The sequence below is a fragment of the Pyrgilauda ruficollis genome, unplaced genomic scaffold (genome assembly GCF_017590135.1).
Source record: "Pyrgilauda ruficollis isolate IOZ18807 unplaced genomic scaffold, ASM1759013v1 scaffold117, whole genome shotgun sequence".
In the NCBI taxonomy this organism is placed as follows: Eukaryota; Metazoa; Chordata; class Aves; order Passeriformes; family Passeridae; genus Pyrgilauda; species Pyrgilauda ruficollis.
In genome coordinates, this window is record NW_024509988.1 from 453,423 (window position 1) to 467,813 (window position 14,391).

A 14,391-nucleotide genomic window follows, 5' to 3' on the forward strand; every position below is an offset into this window, starting at 1 on the left:
CCATGGCTGATGGTGCCAGCAGGTCCTGGGCAGGCCGTGCTCAGGAGTGCCCGTGCTGCCACGACAGGGATGCTGGAATGCTGCCTGGGCAAACCAGGGGCTCTGTCACCGGCCCCCTCTGGCCCAGGCTCTGCTGCTGCTGCAGAGCCTTCGTTCCTCTCTCTGGGTCTCGGCCCCACATCGCAGTGCGCACACTGCCAGTCTCCTTGGATTTCCTTCTCTGTTTGCTCTAGTCTTTTGTGCTCCCTCCCTGCTCTCTCACCATCTTTGCATGATTCCTGCCCTCACCCTTTTCATTACCAAAGTCACTGGGCCTGCTGGAGCTCGCAGCAGAAGGTAGCTGACCCTCCCAGACCCCCCGCTCTCTGTGACTCCTGCATGTGCTCTTTCACAGTTTCTCTTACTGAAGTCCCTCACTGTTGTACTTAACCACCGTGAGTGACAGAAATCCAATGCTGACCACTTCATTATGTACCGACCTTGTCCCCTGGCCTCCTGCCCCTCCATCTCTCTTGGGCAGTTTGCCCTGTGTCGTGAGTCCTTGTTAAAGGTCAGGACCCCAAACCATCAGCACTGGTCGTGTTGTTTTACTGTATCACCAGAGAAATCAGGGCTGTCGGATCTCATTAGAGCCCTATTTACGGGTGGAGCGCCGCTCCTGGCGCGGGATGAGCCGCTACCTTTGAAACACAATCTTCCCCAGATCAAACCAGCAGCACACAGGGATTATATTCCAGCAGTCAATCTCTCATAATCGCTCCCACCCTTATTGGCATGGCTACTGCAGGCCCTGCATGAGAAAGGAAATCCTCTTAAACAAATACTCTCTGCAGGAGTAAGACTCTGGTTCCCGATGGAGGGGCACAGGCCGTGGCACAGGGAGGGCAGGGCAGGTGGCCTGGAGCAGCCAGGTGAGCCACCTCCAAGTGCTGCCTGGCTCTTCAGGGCAGCAGAGCAGAGCAGAGCAGCCAGGGCTGATGGAGAAGCGTGAGCTGATCCCCTCCACGTGCCCCAAACCAGCCGGGAGCTGTCACCACTGCCGGAGCGGGCAAGTGACACCGCTTCCCGCGTGTGACACCGCAAACCGGGCAGCACTGGAAGGTTAATTATTCACAGCCTTAGAAAAACTCCTTTAAACTGTACCTCTTATCAGCTTCTTCTCTGACATGAGTATTAAAACAGAGAGACCCTTTCCCTCTCGGATCACACCACAGTTTCCAGTCACAGCCATGACAGTGCACTGAGGGATCTCCAGAGGATGTTGTCAGGTGGCTTGGGTGGTAAATAACATCGTGCTCCACATGTGAACTGAGCTTTTAAAAGAAAGTTTCAGTGTGGCTGTTTCAGCGTGGCTGTGTGCTGAATTGATAATTTCCCCAGTGCACAATGCAGAAAATGATGCAAACCCATTACATGAATTCTGAAGACAAAGAGAAAATCTCAGCTGCCTAAATGAGAATAAATCAAAAAGTAAACACAGAGGCTAACAAGAACCATAGGAATAACCTTGAGAACCAAATCCCATCTAGGACAAATCCCTGTACAACATGGCAGGAGAGGAGGCAGCATGTTAAGCTCTCAAAATACAGATATTTCACTTAAATGAGAGTTTTGTAACAATTGCCTTTTGGGCCACATGAGCTCCAAGCTGTGCACTACAGGGTGACACCTCATGATTTTTCTAGAAGCATTTACAGTATTTCAGCATTCCTTGCCTCAAAAATTCCACCTTATCAGACAATGATGTTCCTCCTCCTCAGGATAAGTCGAGCTGATGTGCAGGGAGGTGCTGCTAAAGCCAGCAGCCCGCGGATGGAAAGGGAGCAACTGTGTGAGGGAAGAGGGGGTAAAGGAACCATAAGGGCGACCAAGCCTGCAGGCAAGGTTTGGATCAGTTTTTGTACCACCTTCTTGGGGGTTTTGTTATTAAATTTAATGCCTAGAAAGAGGATGAAGTTAGATGTTGTACAGCGAGAGGATTATCTTTGTATGGCAGACTGGGAAAGGCACGGCTCACATGCAGTTCCACAGCAGAATTTTGAAAAATCCTTCTTCAAAAAAACTATAAAAAGACGAAAAACTATGAAATCCTCAACTAGAGGGAAAAAAGAGATCTTAGCAAGCCTAACAGACAGCCCTAAAACCAAAGCATGTAGACTTGATATAACTTCTTAGAGTGGCAGGAGAAGGCAGTATCTGCACAGGAACAGCAAAGTTATACAAGAGGAGGATTTACCAGGAGTTCAAAAACCTAAGAATATGGTCCAGATTAAAGGGCACTCGACACCTGCTTTGCCCAGTTCTGAGCCAGGCAGGTGCAGCTGTATTTTTAAGAGAGTGTGTTAAAGAGGACTCTGACACACACGAGAGGTGAGGTAGGGAAGAGCCTTAACCAAAATCAGCGACATTTTACTCCAGATTCTCAGGCGACTGGGAATGAGAGGATAAGGTTACCACACGTGTTGAAAAGCCAGATCTGCTTTCTTCTAGGTCACTAATTCTGATATTTTTGCATCCATTTGGGTCAGCAGGGTCATAAAATATGACCTTTCCATTTTGTAAAGTTTCTTCTAAATCATTCTCTAAGAGCTCCTTTAATGTTCTTACCCAGAGCAGTGGGGCTGGCTCAGCTGGGCTCCTTTTCCCTTCCATGCACAGTTACAGACATTTACTGCAAGAGCCTGTGATGTGCAGTAGGGGAAGAAGAGCTAAATTAGGCTAACGTGTTTTTTAATTTAATACAATTTTTGCTAATACTGAAAATAGACATATATGTGACATTGTTTAACATTTGAGTATTTGCTTAATTAGCAGTTCCCTATGAGAACAAGTCACTCTTGGTGAGGTGAATGGTTCCCGGGGGGCTCCAGAAGAGGTCTCTGCCCTATGTGGGTGGTTCCCAAAGCTCCTTCTCTGTGTGGCTGCACTCAATTTGCTGCTTGGCTTCAGCACTGGAACTATCTGTCAAGTCCAAAGCAGAAACAGAGTTTGAAAGGCAAACATGATCTGTGATCAATATCCTAACAAATCCAATGGAAGCCCCAGCTCCCAAAGGGTTAATCCAGAGAAGAAAAGGCATCCGCATGTTTAGTGAGCTAATGTGTTTATTGACTGGGAGGCCTTTAAGTCTTCAACAGGGAAAAGCTCCGATAAGTGACTGGAAGTTCGAGTCAGACAACCTGGTTTGGGTGGAACTTGGGTGCAACAGGGTTACCTTTTCCAGCTGATTGCCTTTTTGACTGCTGGGGGGACATCCCTGACGTGTCCTTCGGCAGGGGGTCTGCACCTGCCCGGAGTGAAGCCCACTGCGGGACAGGGATGTTCCCACAACAGGGAGTGTCCAGGCTGGCTGGTGTGGACACAACACAGGCACCTTGTCCCAGAGATAAGTGACAGGCCAGCATCCCTCCAGTGTCTGCAGTGCTGTTCAGCATGTTTGAGCCTGGACCTGTAATCCTCCGCCAAAATCCTGCACCCAGCTCCCGGACGGACACTCCTGATTTCCACTGGGGCATTCCAAAATGTGACACAACTCCCTGCTGAGACCCCAATCAGGGCTTTCCTTCCCACCCTGCAGCTGATTCCTTGCCTCCACAGCACGCAGAGCTGGCCATCGGGGAGCTGCCTGGTGGGCAGCGCTGCCCAGCCCTGTGCTGGGAACTGCACTGGCACTCCTTGACCCCTCGTGTCCCCCCAGGGTCAGTGCCAGGGTCAGGGTCAGGGGCCGGTGTCTGCCTAACAGAGTGTGAGCCAATACTGTCCTCAAATTGCTGGAAGGAAGAGACAATGCTCCCCTCCCGCTGCCAGCCATACCCCAGGGCTGGGGCTATTTGCTTTATTGGAAAACTGACAGCCCAGGAGGTGATGGAAGTGGCTGAGAGCAGCTGGAGAGCTGGCTTGAGGGCCCCAGGGAGCTGGGCTTTCCCCAGGGATGAATGCCCCAGGATGAATCCCCAGCCTGCAGGCTCAGCCCCCTGCACCAGCCAGGTGCTGTTGGCTGGGAGCAGCTCTGGGCTGCCCTTCCCAGCCTGAGCAGAAACCCCTGGTGACCCCACAATGGCCTGGTTCAGGTGCCGTGGTGGAGACTACAAAGGTGTAATGAGAGGATATTCCTTATGGATTTCTGATGAATTGGAGAAAGATGGTGACCAAACCATATACATCCCATTTCCACATTAGTTAAGAGACTATAAGAAGATAAATTAAATTAAAGGTCCATCTAGTCAGTGTCCTGTCATCAACAGGGACCAGCAACAGTCCTGCAGGCAGGAGTACGGAATTAGTGAGCAGAGAGTGCTGCTATCACCAACAACTTCAAATTAAAGAACTTTCTCAACTACAAGGATGTCCCACTTTTCAGCAGTTCTCAGTGGATTCTTCTCCAGGAAGCTGTCAGTTGTTCCTGCACACCGAGATCACCAAGAGATACCAGTGTCCCAAATTTCTACTCAGGAAACAAATAAATGTCCTGGAATACTGTTCCCTCTAGGTCTGGCAATCTGGTTGGGAGTATCTGAAGAGGTGGGTGAGGAGCAGGAGCACCACGGCCTCAGAGAGGAGAAGGGCCAAATGAACTCTGGCACTGCTCCCAATGAAAGGCCTGAATTGGAAATTAGAAATTGAGGCTGGGTGCTGCCCAGCACACGGCACAGATCCCACAGGAATATTCTCCTCTCGCAGAGTCCCAGCCTGGGGCGGGTGGAGGCACAGCCTGAGCAGTGAGATCTGCAGCACAGACCGAGCCTGGCCACTGAGCCGAGCTTTGGGCCGTGGCTCCAGAACCTTCCCGGGTCGGGACCGTCATTGCCCGGGCCATCGAGAGAAGCCACGGGCGCTCCTGCTCTCGGCCTTCTCCTCATCTGCATTTGCATACTCAAGGATCGCCCATGTCTGGCTGTCAGAGATGGTGACAGTTGGGGGGGTTTTTTAGCTTTATCAAGGGGGATTATTTTTAACCCAAATTATTTTGCATTGTAAATGTTTAAATCCACATCAAATCCAGATTAATGCATAAAATAGTCCAAGAGGGTATTTACTGGGGGGAAAAAAATAACAATAAACCAAATTATTATGGCTAGCTTCCATCTGAAATGTTTTAAAAAGGGGAAAGTCTGAAATTTTGGCTAAAATATCACTTCAAGGAGAAGATTGAAATAAACCTCTCCGCAAAACGGCACAAGTTTACATACAAACTGGAACCCTCGGTACTTTTTCACAACATGACTGGAATTAATAATGCAGATAAATCCTAAATAAATCAGGATTAGTGTTAACTACGTCTTGAGGTTTAATACGCTGTAGGAAAATGAAAGGGGGCCGGCGGGGGAGGAAGGAGCTTTGCCTTGGAGCCTGCGGAGCGGAGCTGGAGGAGCGGAGCCCCGGCGGGTCCGAGCGGGGCGATCCGCTCCGGGCTGGGCTCAGGGCCGCCCCGGGCTGCCGAGGTCAGCGCCCAGATGCACTCCTGCCCAGGGGGAGGGGTGCCGCGGAGTTTTGGACAGCCCGGCTGTTTGGATCTGGTTTCAGGAGGTCAGCCGGATTGCGGTATTTTAGCGTCTTATCAGCAAAAAGATTAAATTTCCCTTCGTGGTTAAAGCGCTCAGCTCCACTCTGAAGGAAAATATAAATAAAACTGCCAACACACTCGCCCGAGAAAAACGTGTGGCAGCGCGTCGGGGACTCAGCTTCCCCGAGTCCAGGTGTCCCCAGCCGTGTCCCCAGCCGTGTCCCCAGCCGTGTCCCCGCCGCTCCCGGGGCTTGCCCGGCCAGCACGGACCGTCTCGTCCCATCCTCTCTGCTGCCCGCGCCGCACGGAGCCGGGCTGATGAACCTCGCGCTCTCCGATACAAAAGAAGAGGATTAAAATATTTGCATTTGTTTTCAGAACCCCAGAGGAGTACAAAAATGCTTCTTGTGTTCACTTTGTTACCTGGAATTCACTGTCTCTCTGTTCTGGTTCTGTCCTTGCACCCCCGTGTGAGGACAGCAGCTCAGGGCTGCCCTGCCTCTCCCAGGTGTGGGACTGGGCTGGAAACTCTCTGAAATTCGCAGCATTCTAAGAAATCTCATCTCCCATCTGTTTCCTGTTCCTCTTTCAGCACTTCCCCAGTGCTCACACCAGCTCTGGGGCTCAGACGAGCTGAGGGCCAGGTTCTCACCCGCCTTGTGCCACAGCTCATCACCAACACCTGTGCCAACGGCAACAAATCCAACACAACTGCAGTCCCACAGCACGCCTCTGCCATCTCGGGTGCCTTTCCCCGTGTGTGCATGTCACAAACCTGAACACAATCCCACCCCCTTGCCTAAAGCAGCCAGTTTGCTAGACTTTAAGGATAACCTGTTGTTTTTATGTGGAATATTTACCTATGATTAAACATTGACCGCTACGCAAACAGAGGAGGTTTTCAATAATTTTTCAATATTTTTAATATTTAAGAGCTGGAAATGACCCTGTTTTATATCACACAAAAGTGTCAGCAGTCAGTAGTGCTGGAGCTGATATTAGTGGTTGGGGTTCTAAAACAACACCTCCTGTGAGTCTGTGTCTCTGGTCTCTACAAGAACAGCCCTGTAGGTCTGTGTCCTGGGCGAGAGATCTGAAATGATCCTGGTGACACCCCCTGGCATGTCCCCTGCATGAGTCAGCACATTCTCCCCAGTGCCATTATAAACTTCAAAAATAGAAAATAAACCCCAGGTTTCCCTTTTCATTAAGGGAACTTGAGCATAGGTCTGAGGGAATAAAGATGAGATGCACAAGTGTAAGAAGTCCTGAGATACTCAGATTGCTCCAGCCCTCACAGAGATGACACTGACATCATACAGGAAATCAGAGCACGGTGCCACCCACGGGTTCTGCTCTCCCAGGAACAGCCACGAGCCACCCACAAACTCCAGGGGACCTTCAGGTGGGCTCAGATGGCCCAGACCCAAAGGATGCTGTCCAGCAGCTGCAGCACCTTCCTGGACCCAAGGCAGGACAAGCCCTGGGCCGGGCTCCCAGGGGCTCAGGCTGCTCGTCAGTGAGGGCACGTGGTACCAGCTGTGTAATGCTGAGTTCAGTTCCTGAACAGTGAGTCCAGTTCCACACTGTACCCACCCATCCATGCAGCCAAAATCCCTTCCTTGGGCTGACATCAACACTTCAGCCAACACCCACAGGCACGGGGCTGTGATAGAGCAACAAACCAAGTCCCTCCTTGTCCAGTTCCAACAAAGCACCGTCAGAGCAGTGGCACCTGGGGCAGGGCCCTGGCCCTGCTGGCTCTGAGCCAGGCACGTGGGCCCCATCCACCCCCTGCCCCCTGCCCTCCGAGCTGCCGTGTCCAGCCTGGGCCACCAGCCTTGGGTTCAGCTGCCACCAGCAAATCCTCCCCAGAGGCTCAGGAACGTTTCCCCAGCCTGCCTCTGCCAGCTGCAGGGAAGTGTTCATGGAGGTTTGACCAGGATTCTCAATGTAAATGTTCAGAAACCAATGGGTATTGATACAGCACAGGAGCTGGTTTTATACTGTCGTGTTTAAATGTTTGGGTTTTGCTTTCAGCCATTTCCAGTAGGAGAAAAAGGAAAAAAAGTCCCAAAGGGAGAGGGTGGAAGGTCACTGAGAAATGGACGTGACTTGTGCTGTGTCCACTGCCATAATGGGACAGTGCAGCACTGGCCCCTCATCCTACTGAGCAAATCCTGAGTGGATTAAATGCACAAAGAGACAAGACTGGTTACGTTCCTTAAAAAACCCACATAGTGCTATTCCCATGTGTTTGAAAGGAGTAGATCTCCCAACCTTAAAGACACCTGTGTGGAACAGAACAAATAACCTGAAAACTCCCTGTGAAAACCAGCCAAGATCTAAGGACGATTCATTTGGTGCCCCAAAAGCTGCAAATTTCTCTTCACAAGGAAGTTTATACATCTCTTCTAAAAGAGGATATGAAAGCAGCTATAAAAAACAGGAATCAAAGTACAACAAATTAAACAAGGAAACATCTGTGACGATCAGTATGAGCCAAAGCTGATGGGTGTGAACAACTTATAAGAAGAGCCAGCTGTGTCAAGCACTACCCACAGAACCCTCACAAACAATAAACCTGAGTTCTGAAGTTCACCTTTGATACAATAAATTCAAATAATTGATTATTGTGTGCAATAATTAACTGTTACTAAACAAAGAAGTGAAAAATGTCAATAACTGCGGAGTAAAACATTTCTGGTGCACATTTGTAATCAAAGTGGTTGATGTAAATGTATAATCAAGGTCATGTAACAGTAAAGGTGTAGGTTAAGTAGCATCTGTTAAATATAAAGATTTTTAAATCACCAACTCTGAACACTTGTATCTAATAATTTTAAAAGACTAGTTTGGAAACTCTTCAAAAGTTTGGATTTGGACTCTTCTGGCTAATCCTTAATATGTCTTTGAGAAATGGGAAAGTCTCTGCAGAGCTTGGGAGGAATTTTGGTTGCAGGTCTTTTAGAAGTCTTTTAGTACTCAGGACTAACCTGAGTGTGCACTAGAAGGTAACGCTGGCCGTGTGCCAGCAGAGATGAAGGACGGAGACACGCTTCACAGTGATGGTATTGCACTGGAAGTAACTACTGGTTTTCATTTTCTCAGCAACTTTCATTGTGGACTCTCAGATCACCAAATCTCACTTATGGCAATGTTGCAAACGTGTGACAAGCCCCAGTTTCCCAAAGCAAAGCTATGAGAAAAGCTTCCAGCCCTCCATTCAGAACTGGAAAACCAAACACTTCATGGGATGCACTTTGTCTATGATATGCGAAGCAAGTGGAGGTCTGACAGAAAATGTCCAGGAAGGCCAGGCAAAGTGGAGTGACTCACGCGGATGTGACCACCACTGAGAGCTGGAGCCCTGCCAGGAGCCTTGCAAGGGGCTCATCCACCTGGTGATGCCCTTTTGGTGCATGGCCAAGAGCCTCTTCACCTGTCCCAAATGAAGGACTGCAGAGCTCCCCTGCAGGTGGCCAGCGTCCACCTGGGTCCTGAGGCACAGCAGGTTCAGCCACCAGGTAACACCAACTCCCTGAAAATCCAGTCCCTTTGCAGCAGTTAATGCTGGACACACAAACTTCTGAATAGCTTTGGTCTGCTGACCAAAAGGTCAGTTTCTAAACAGAGACAAGATGTTACATCAGATGGCAGAATTCAGGAACTGAAATGACAGCAAAGCTGCAGACATACAGAGAATTGGGAAAAAAAAAAAGTATCCAATAAATTCATATACAAATAACAACTGACTCCACAGCCACCTTTCATAGGAGAGGAGGGACATGTAAAGGAACATGGAAAATTTGTTTTCCTATGGCATTTGCAATGCAGGATTTATTTGAAATTATCCTTTCCTGTGCACACTGATCATGAGGATGTGATCTTCCTCTTCCTCATCTACTTACCTCTGTGTTTTTTCTATCATCAGTTTTATTTGGCCGTATACTAGACAATTTTATTTATGGAATAAATGTCAAATTCTCTCATGAGCTTAGTGGCAAGCGCCATGACAACCATGTGCTGGTGTAGATGCTATTGACATTAGAGTAGGATGTAGTAGTAGTAATCATAATAATAATAATGATGATGATGTCAAGGCCCTGAAGTGAGGTCTCTATCGTTGCAAACCATAACTTAAACCACATGCACACCAATGTTACACCACTGCAAAGCACAGTGCTCATCCTGACGTTGGACAATTAAAACCAATCACGTGGTCAGTACCAGGAAAAAATTCACTGACAATCACAAGCAATCTATTATTATACAATATATCCCTAACATATCTCTGTATGCAGACATGTATATATCCTTGATTTCATAGGGAGTGCATGGAGAAAGCCAGGGCAACGCTTGGTGTTCCCTTCTTCCAAAGTGGTTAAACCAGTGCTGATGTTCTTGGTACTGGTTGATTAATCTGAGCAATTTTAATAAAAGAAACACCACCAAATAAAATAAAGAGTAAAGAATCCTTTCCCTCCGTCTCACATCATGTGGCTGCATCCTCCATATGGCCAGAAGGAAAAGCCATCTCCCATTTGCCCACCAAACCACATATTTAATCCATGTGCTTATGTCAAACTTAATTACAGCACATTTGGCATAAAATAACAATCCACATCCTTGGAGAGGGGAACTTAAGTAGTTAATATGTGTGATTGAATGAAAGTGCTTTGCTGAATGTTTATGAGAAACCCAAGACAGCCAAATGTGGTGATAGTTTAACCATTTAAACACCAGCTCCCCGCCCTGCCCTGGAGCCCCTGGTGCCCGTGTGGCACCTGCCCAGCTGCCCCACGCCAGGAGAAGTGCCCTGTACACACACCTGGCCAAGCCTCGCCCAGCAAACTCACTGGCCCCTAATAACCCACTTGTTGCTCTGAGAGACAATTTTCCTGCCAATCTTCCTGCCCTTTTCTCTCATTATGTGCATTAAAAAGATCTTGGTGCTTCTTTCTTATTGTCACGCCAGTTTGTACAACTCACAGGTCTCCAATATGAAAATTTCCTCTCTCTGTACCCTCCAGGACCTCTCAGAGCAGCCCTAAAACCTGGTGAGTGGTTCTGGATTTATGCTCATTCAGGGATTTACTGTGGAGATAAGGACAGAATAAAGAAGGACAGAATGCAGAGGTGGTGCATGTCCCACAGGGGAATCAGCTGGTGTGGCTGTCCAGGAAAGCTGGCCTTGGGAGCCCTCCGAGACAGAGCCAGAGAATTCCTGGCCCTCGGACTGTGAGACACTCTGAGCCTCGGGAATGCTGCTCATGGGGACCCGTGGGGCACAGGACAAGGTGCCTGCTGGCTCCAGCTGACTGCCTGGCCCAAGGTGCTGGGAGATGGAGCCCATGGAGACTCAGAGCACGCTTCAGGAGCACTGGGCAGGCCGGGGGGATCAGAGACTGCCTGGGAAACACGCTGTGCAGCAGTGGCATAAGGGGGCGGAGGCAGGTCCTGCTGGGGTGTGCACTCAGGGGTGACACACAAACAGATCTTCAATGAAATCAGTCCAAAAGTGGTGCAGGGGCCCAGAGAGGCTGCTGAGGTTTTAATGCCCGACTGGAGAGGGCCCTCAGCAGCTTGATTGCTGCTGGCCTTGCTTTCAGTGGGGGTTTGGACAAGGTGACCTCCAAAGGTCCCTTCCCACTCAAATTACACCCCAATAACCAGGAAGGACAGAAACAGGGGGTCACTGCAGTCAGCGCCCGAGATCACAGAGCGCCAGTAAAGTTCCCGTGCGAGAAGCGGTGTCTGTGGATAGAGCAGGGGAAGAATGAAAAGTGTTCAGCAGTGACCTTGCTACAAGGAGCAGGAACAAAGAGGAAACAGCTGAATGTGGTGCGGGGGTGATGAGCCCTGGTAATGGCCTGCTCCTGCTCCCAGACAATGCGCATGGAAAATCTCCCATTAACTTCGGTGACACAGCACCAGGCTCTAAAAGAGCAGGCACTAAAGTGGATGACAGTGTCAGAAAAGAGAGGAGGAAAGAAGGAAAATTTAAGTTTCACTTTCATCATGCTGAGGATGAGTTCACTGCTGAAATTCTGCTGTTCCCTCTTTCAAAAATGAACATAAATATTTTGCACCAAACTCAGAGGAGTGGCTGGAATGAACTGACTCGCTGTCTTTAAAATGATGGCATGGCCTTCTTCTTGCCAGAGATTAATTCTTGATGATTTATCAGTGTGAGTCCTTCACCCTGCCCTGGATATAAAAACAGTGGTAATAGCCTAAAAATCATCACATTGCATGCAAAATCCTACAGATGTGCCTCTGCTAGCACAAAATAAAGTTGTTTTGAGCACTGACTGAGAATATTTTATATGTAGAAGATACATATACAGAGAAGAAACAGGTAATGGAGCCTTTGATAAATATATGTATATAATACAACCGTGTATTCCTGTGTCTAGAAAAAAGCACATGTTGAAGAAAATGCAGTTTCTAAAAATCTGTGCTTTTAGTCAGGGTGGCCAAAATACTGCCCAGACTAATATATAAATTGTATTTTCTCATATGGGAAGGTTATGAGAAGAAATCAGTGAGATTCATCAAACACCTTTGCGGCAGAGCTGCTCTGTAGCCTGGAGCCGCTGCTCACTGCTGACACTTGTCTGTTTGCTGTGGCATTTTGGGTGGTTTGCACCTCATGAAGAAACAGTGGACTTCTGTTTGGATCCAGGGGACAGAGTCCCTCATGCCAACACAAATCAAATATCCACGAGCTGGGATCCAGCAGTGCCTGAGCCCTCTGAAGCGAGGGCAGCCCTGACCCCCAGCGCCGCCCCACGCTGCCGAACCAGCAGCGCTCCGAGGCACGGGATCCAGGCACGACCCAAACTCGCTCCCACGTGTGGTCCCCATCCCACAGAAGGCAGTGGCTGCCCTGGGCCCTGCAGAACGTGTCTTCTGCCCGTATCCACCACGGTTATTGATTGCAGAGAGCACACGAGCCGTCCCGGCAGCACCCAGCCCGGTCAGTGCCGTCCCGGCGTCTGCCAAGCGCGGTGCCCTCTGCCCCTGGGGCTGGACTGAGTTCCCCTTCCCACGTCTGCTCGACAGCCCTGTCTGCTCGGAGGGACCCAGGATTCCAGGCAGAGCTTTCCCATGCCATCGTCCCTCAGAATAGCTCTGCTCCCTGTATTTTTAGCAAGGCTCAAATGGGCCAATATGTTTGATTTTCCACTGTTTCCACCCAGCTCGACTCCTGTCCGTGGCAGTCTCCCTGTGTCTCTAGCAGCGTGTCTGGCCAGTGGTGCAGGGCCAGGAGGAGCTGGGAGATGGTAGCTCGGGCAGCAAGAGCTGCTTTGCATACTTGGAGTTGTACAAAGCTGATTTTCTGAGAGAGAGAGAAAGACGGAGAAAGGGGTTTCTGTAAGTAGCGGAGACAATGAGAACAAGGCAGGCACTATGCCAAGCACGGGAGGACTGCCAAAACACATATCATTAGCTTGGGCCAGCTATAAGCAAGGAAATGAGAAACATATGTTGGAGAGCAAGGTTAGGAGCGAGGGACTATGGGTCAGTGACAGTCGTCCGAAAACTTTTCCCTTGTTCTTCAGCTGTGGCCCGCCGGTGTCAGATGTCACTCTGACAGCCTTCATTTCTCATGACGGCCAGGCTTATTTTGGCCTGCTTGTTTTTTGTTGTGTTTTTTTCTTTCCCTCCCCTAATGGGAGTTATTGAGAGGAAGAAGAGAACAGACAAGAAATACTTTGCCATTTTTTTTTCCCACAGTTATGGGAAAATAACCTTGTTTTCTGTGATGTTCTGTGAAATCCTCACCCTTTATAAAATAACGGTGTCTTAGGATTGGGATTCTGCCTAGCCTTGGTGAAAAGAAAAGGGTGGGTAGTGTATTCTTAAGCAGTTCTTGATGTTCTTTCTTAAATATAATTAGATGCACCTCATTACCTCAAACTAAAGGCCTTTTGTACTTCTTCAGGGCTGTGCTTCCTGAAAGCCAAAGCATGCCATGGCTTGCAGCACCCACTCTTATTTTATAACATTAAGTGTATTTTTAACTTTTTTACCCTTTATCCGGGCTGTTTGCAGATTATTTCATTTTTCCACACAGGCTACACCCAGATGATATGTTCCTCACTGACATTTAAGGAAGAGTTTGAAGTTCCTGTTCCCTGTCCCAGCATCATTATGTCTGTTTTCCCTTTGATGGAGCTTACACTAGAGAGTGTCTCAAAGAGCACTGCTGCTTCCCTCTCTAGGCTAAAATATTCCCAGATAGAGAAGATCCTAATAGGAATCTTACAGACCATCCCAAGAGACTTCTGTTTGGCCCCTGTTCCAGCAGACTGACCCCGATGGGTCCCTCTGCTCTACCAGCACCGCGCTGGGGCTGGGCACCTTGTAAACCTCAGGGGGCCTCGGGCTGGAAATGTACAGGAGGTTCATTTGCTTTGGGGCTTGGAATTGTGTACAGAGCGGAAAGAAAGGCAAGGAGGCAAGGAGAAATTCATCCACCAAAAGCCACATGCCATTCCTCATGGATGACCCCTGCCCTGACGGGAGATGTAGGATCACAGGTGGACACGATAGGGTTGAGTCCCCACTGCACAATGGGATCTTTTATGCCTAAAAGTTTGCAAGAAATAATTTAATTCTAGTGTCTTTAATTGCTCTGACGATAGGGTTGAGTCCCCACTGCACAATGGGATCTTTTATGCCTAAAAGTTTGCAAGTTTGCAAGTTTGCAAGAGTTTGCTCCTCTGGGAGCCAGGCAGTCCTGGCAAAGTCGCTGAGGGAGGCAGGTGAGGTCCAAGATGAGGTTTGAAAGGAAAAGGGAGATGAAGCAAAGGTCGCGCAGGGACTCACGGCAGGCAGAGACCGAGGTGGACGAGCAGTGCTGGGACAGGCCCAGGCTG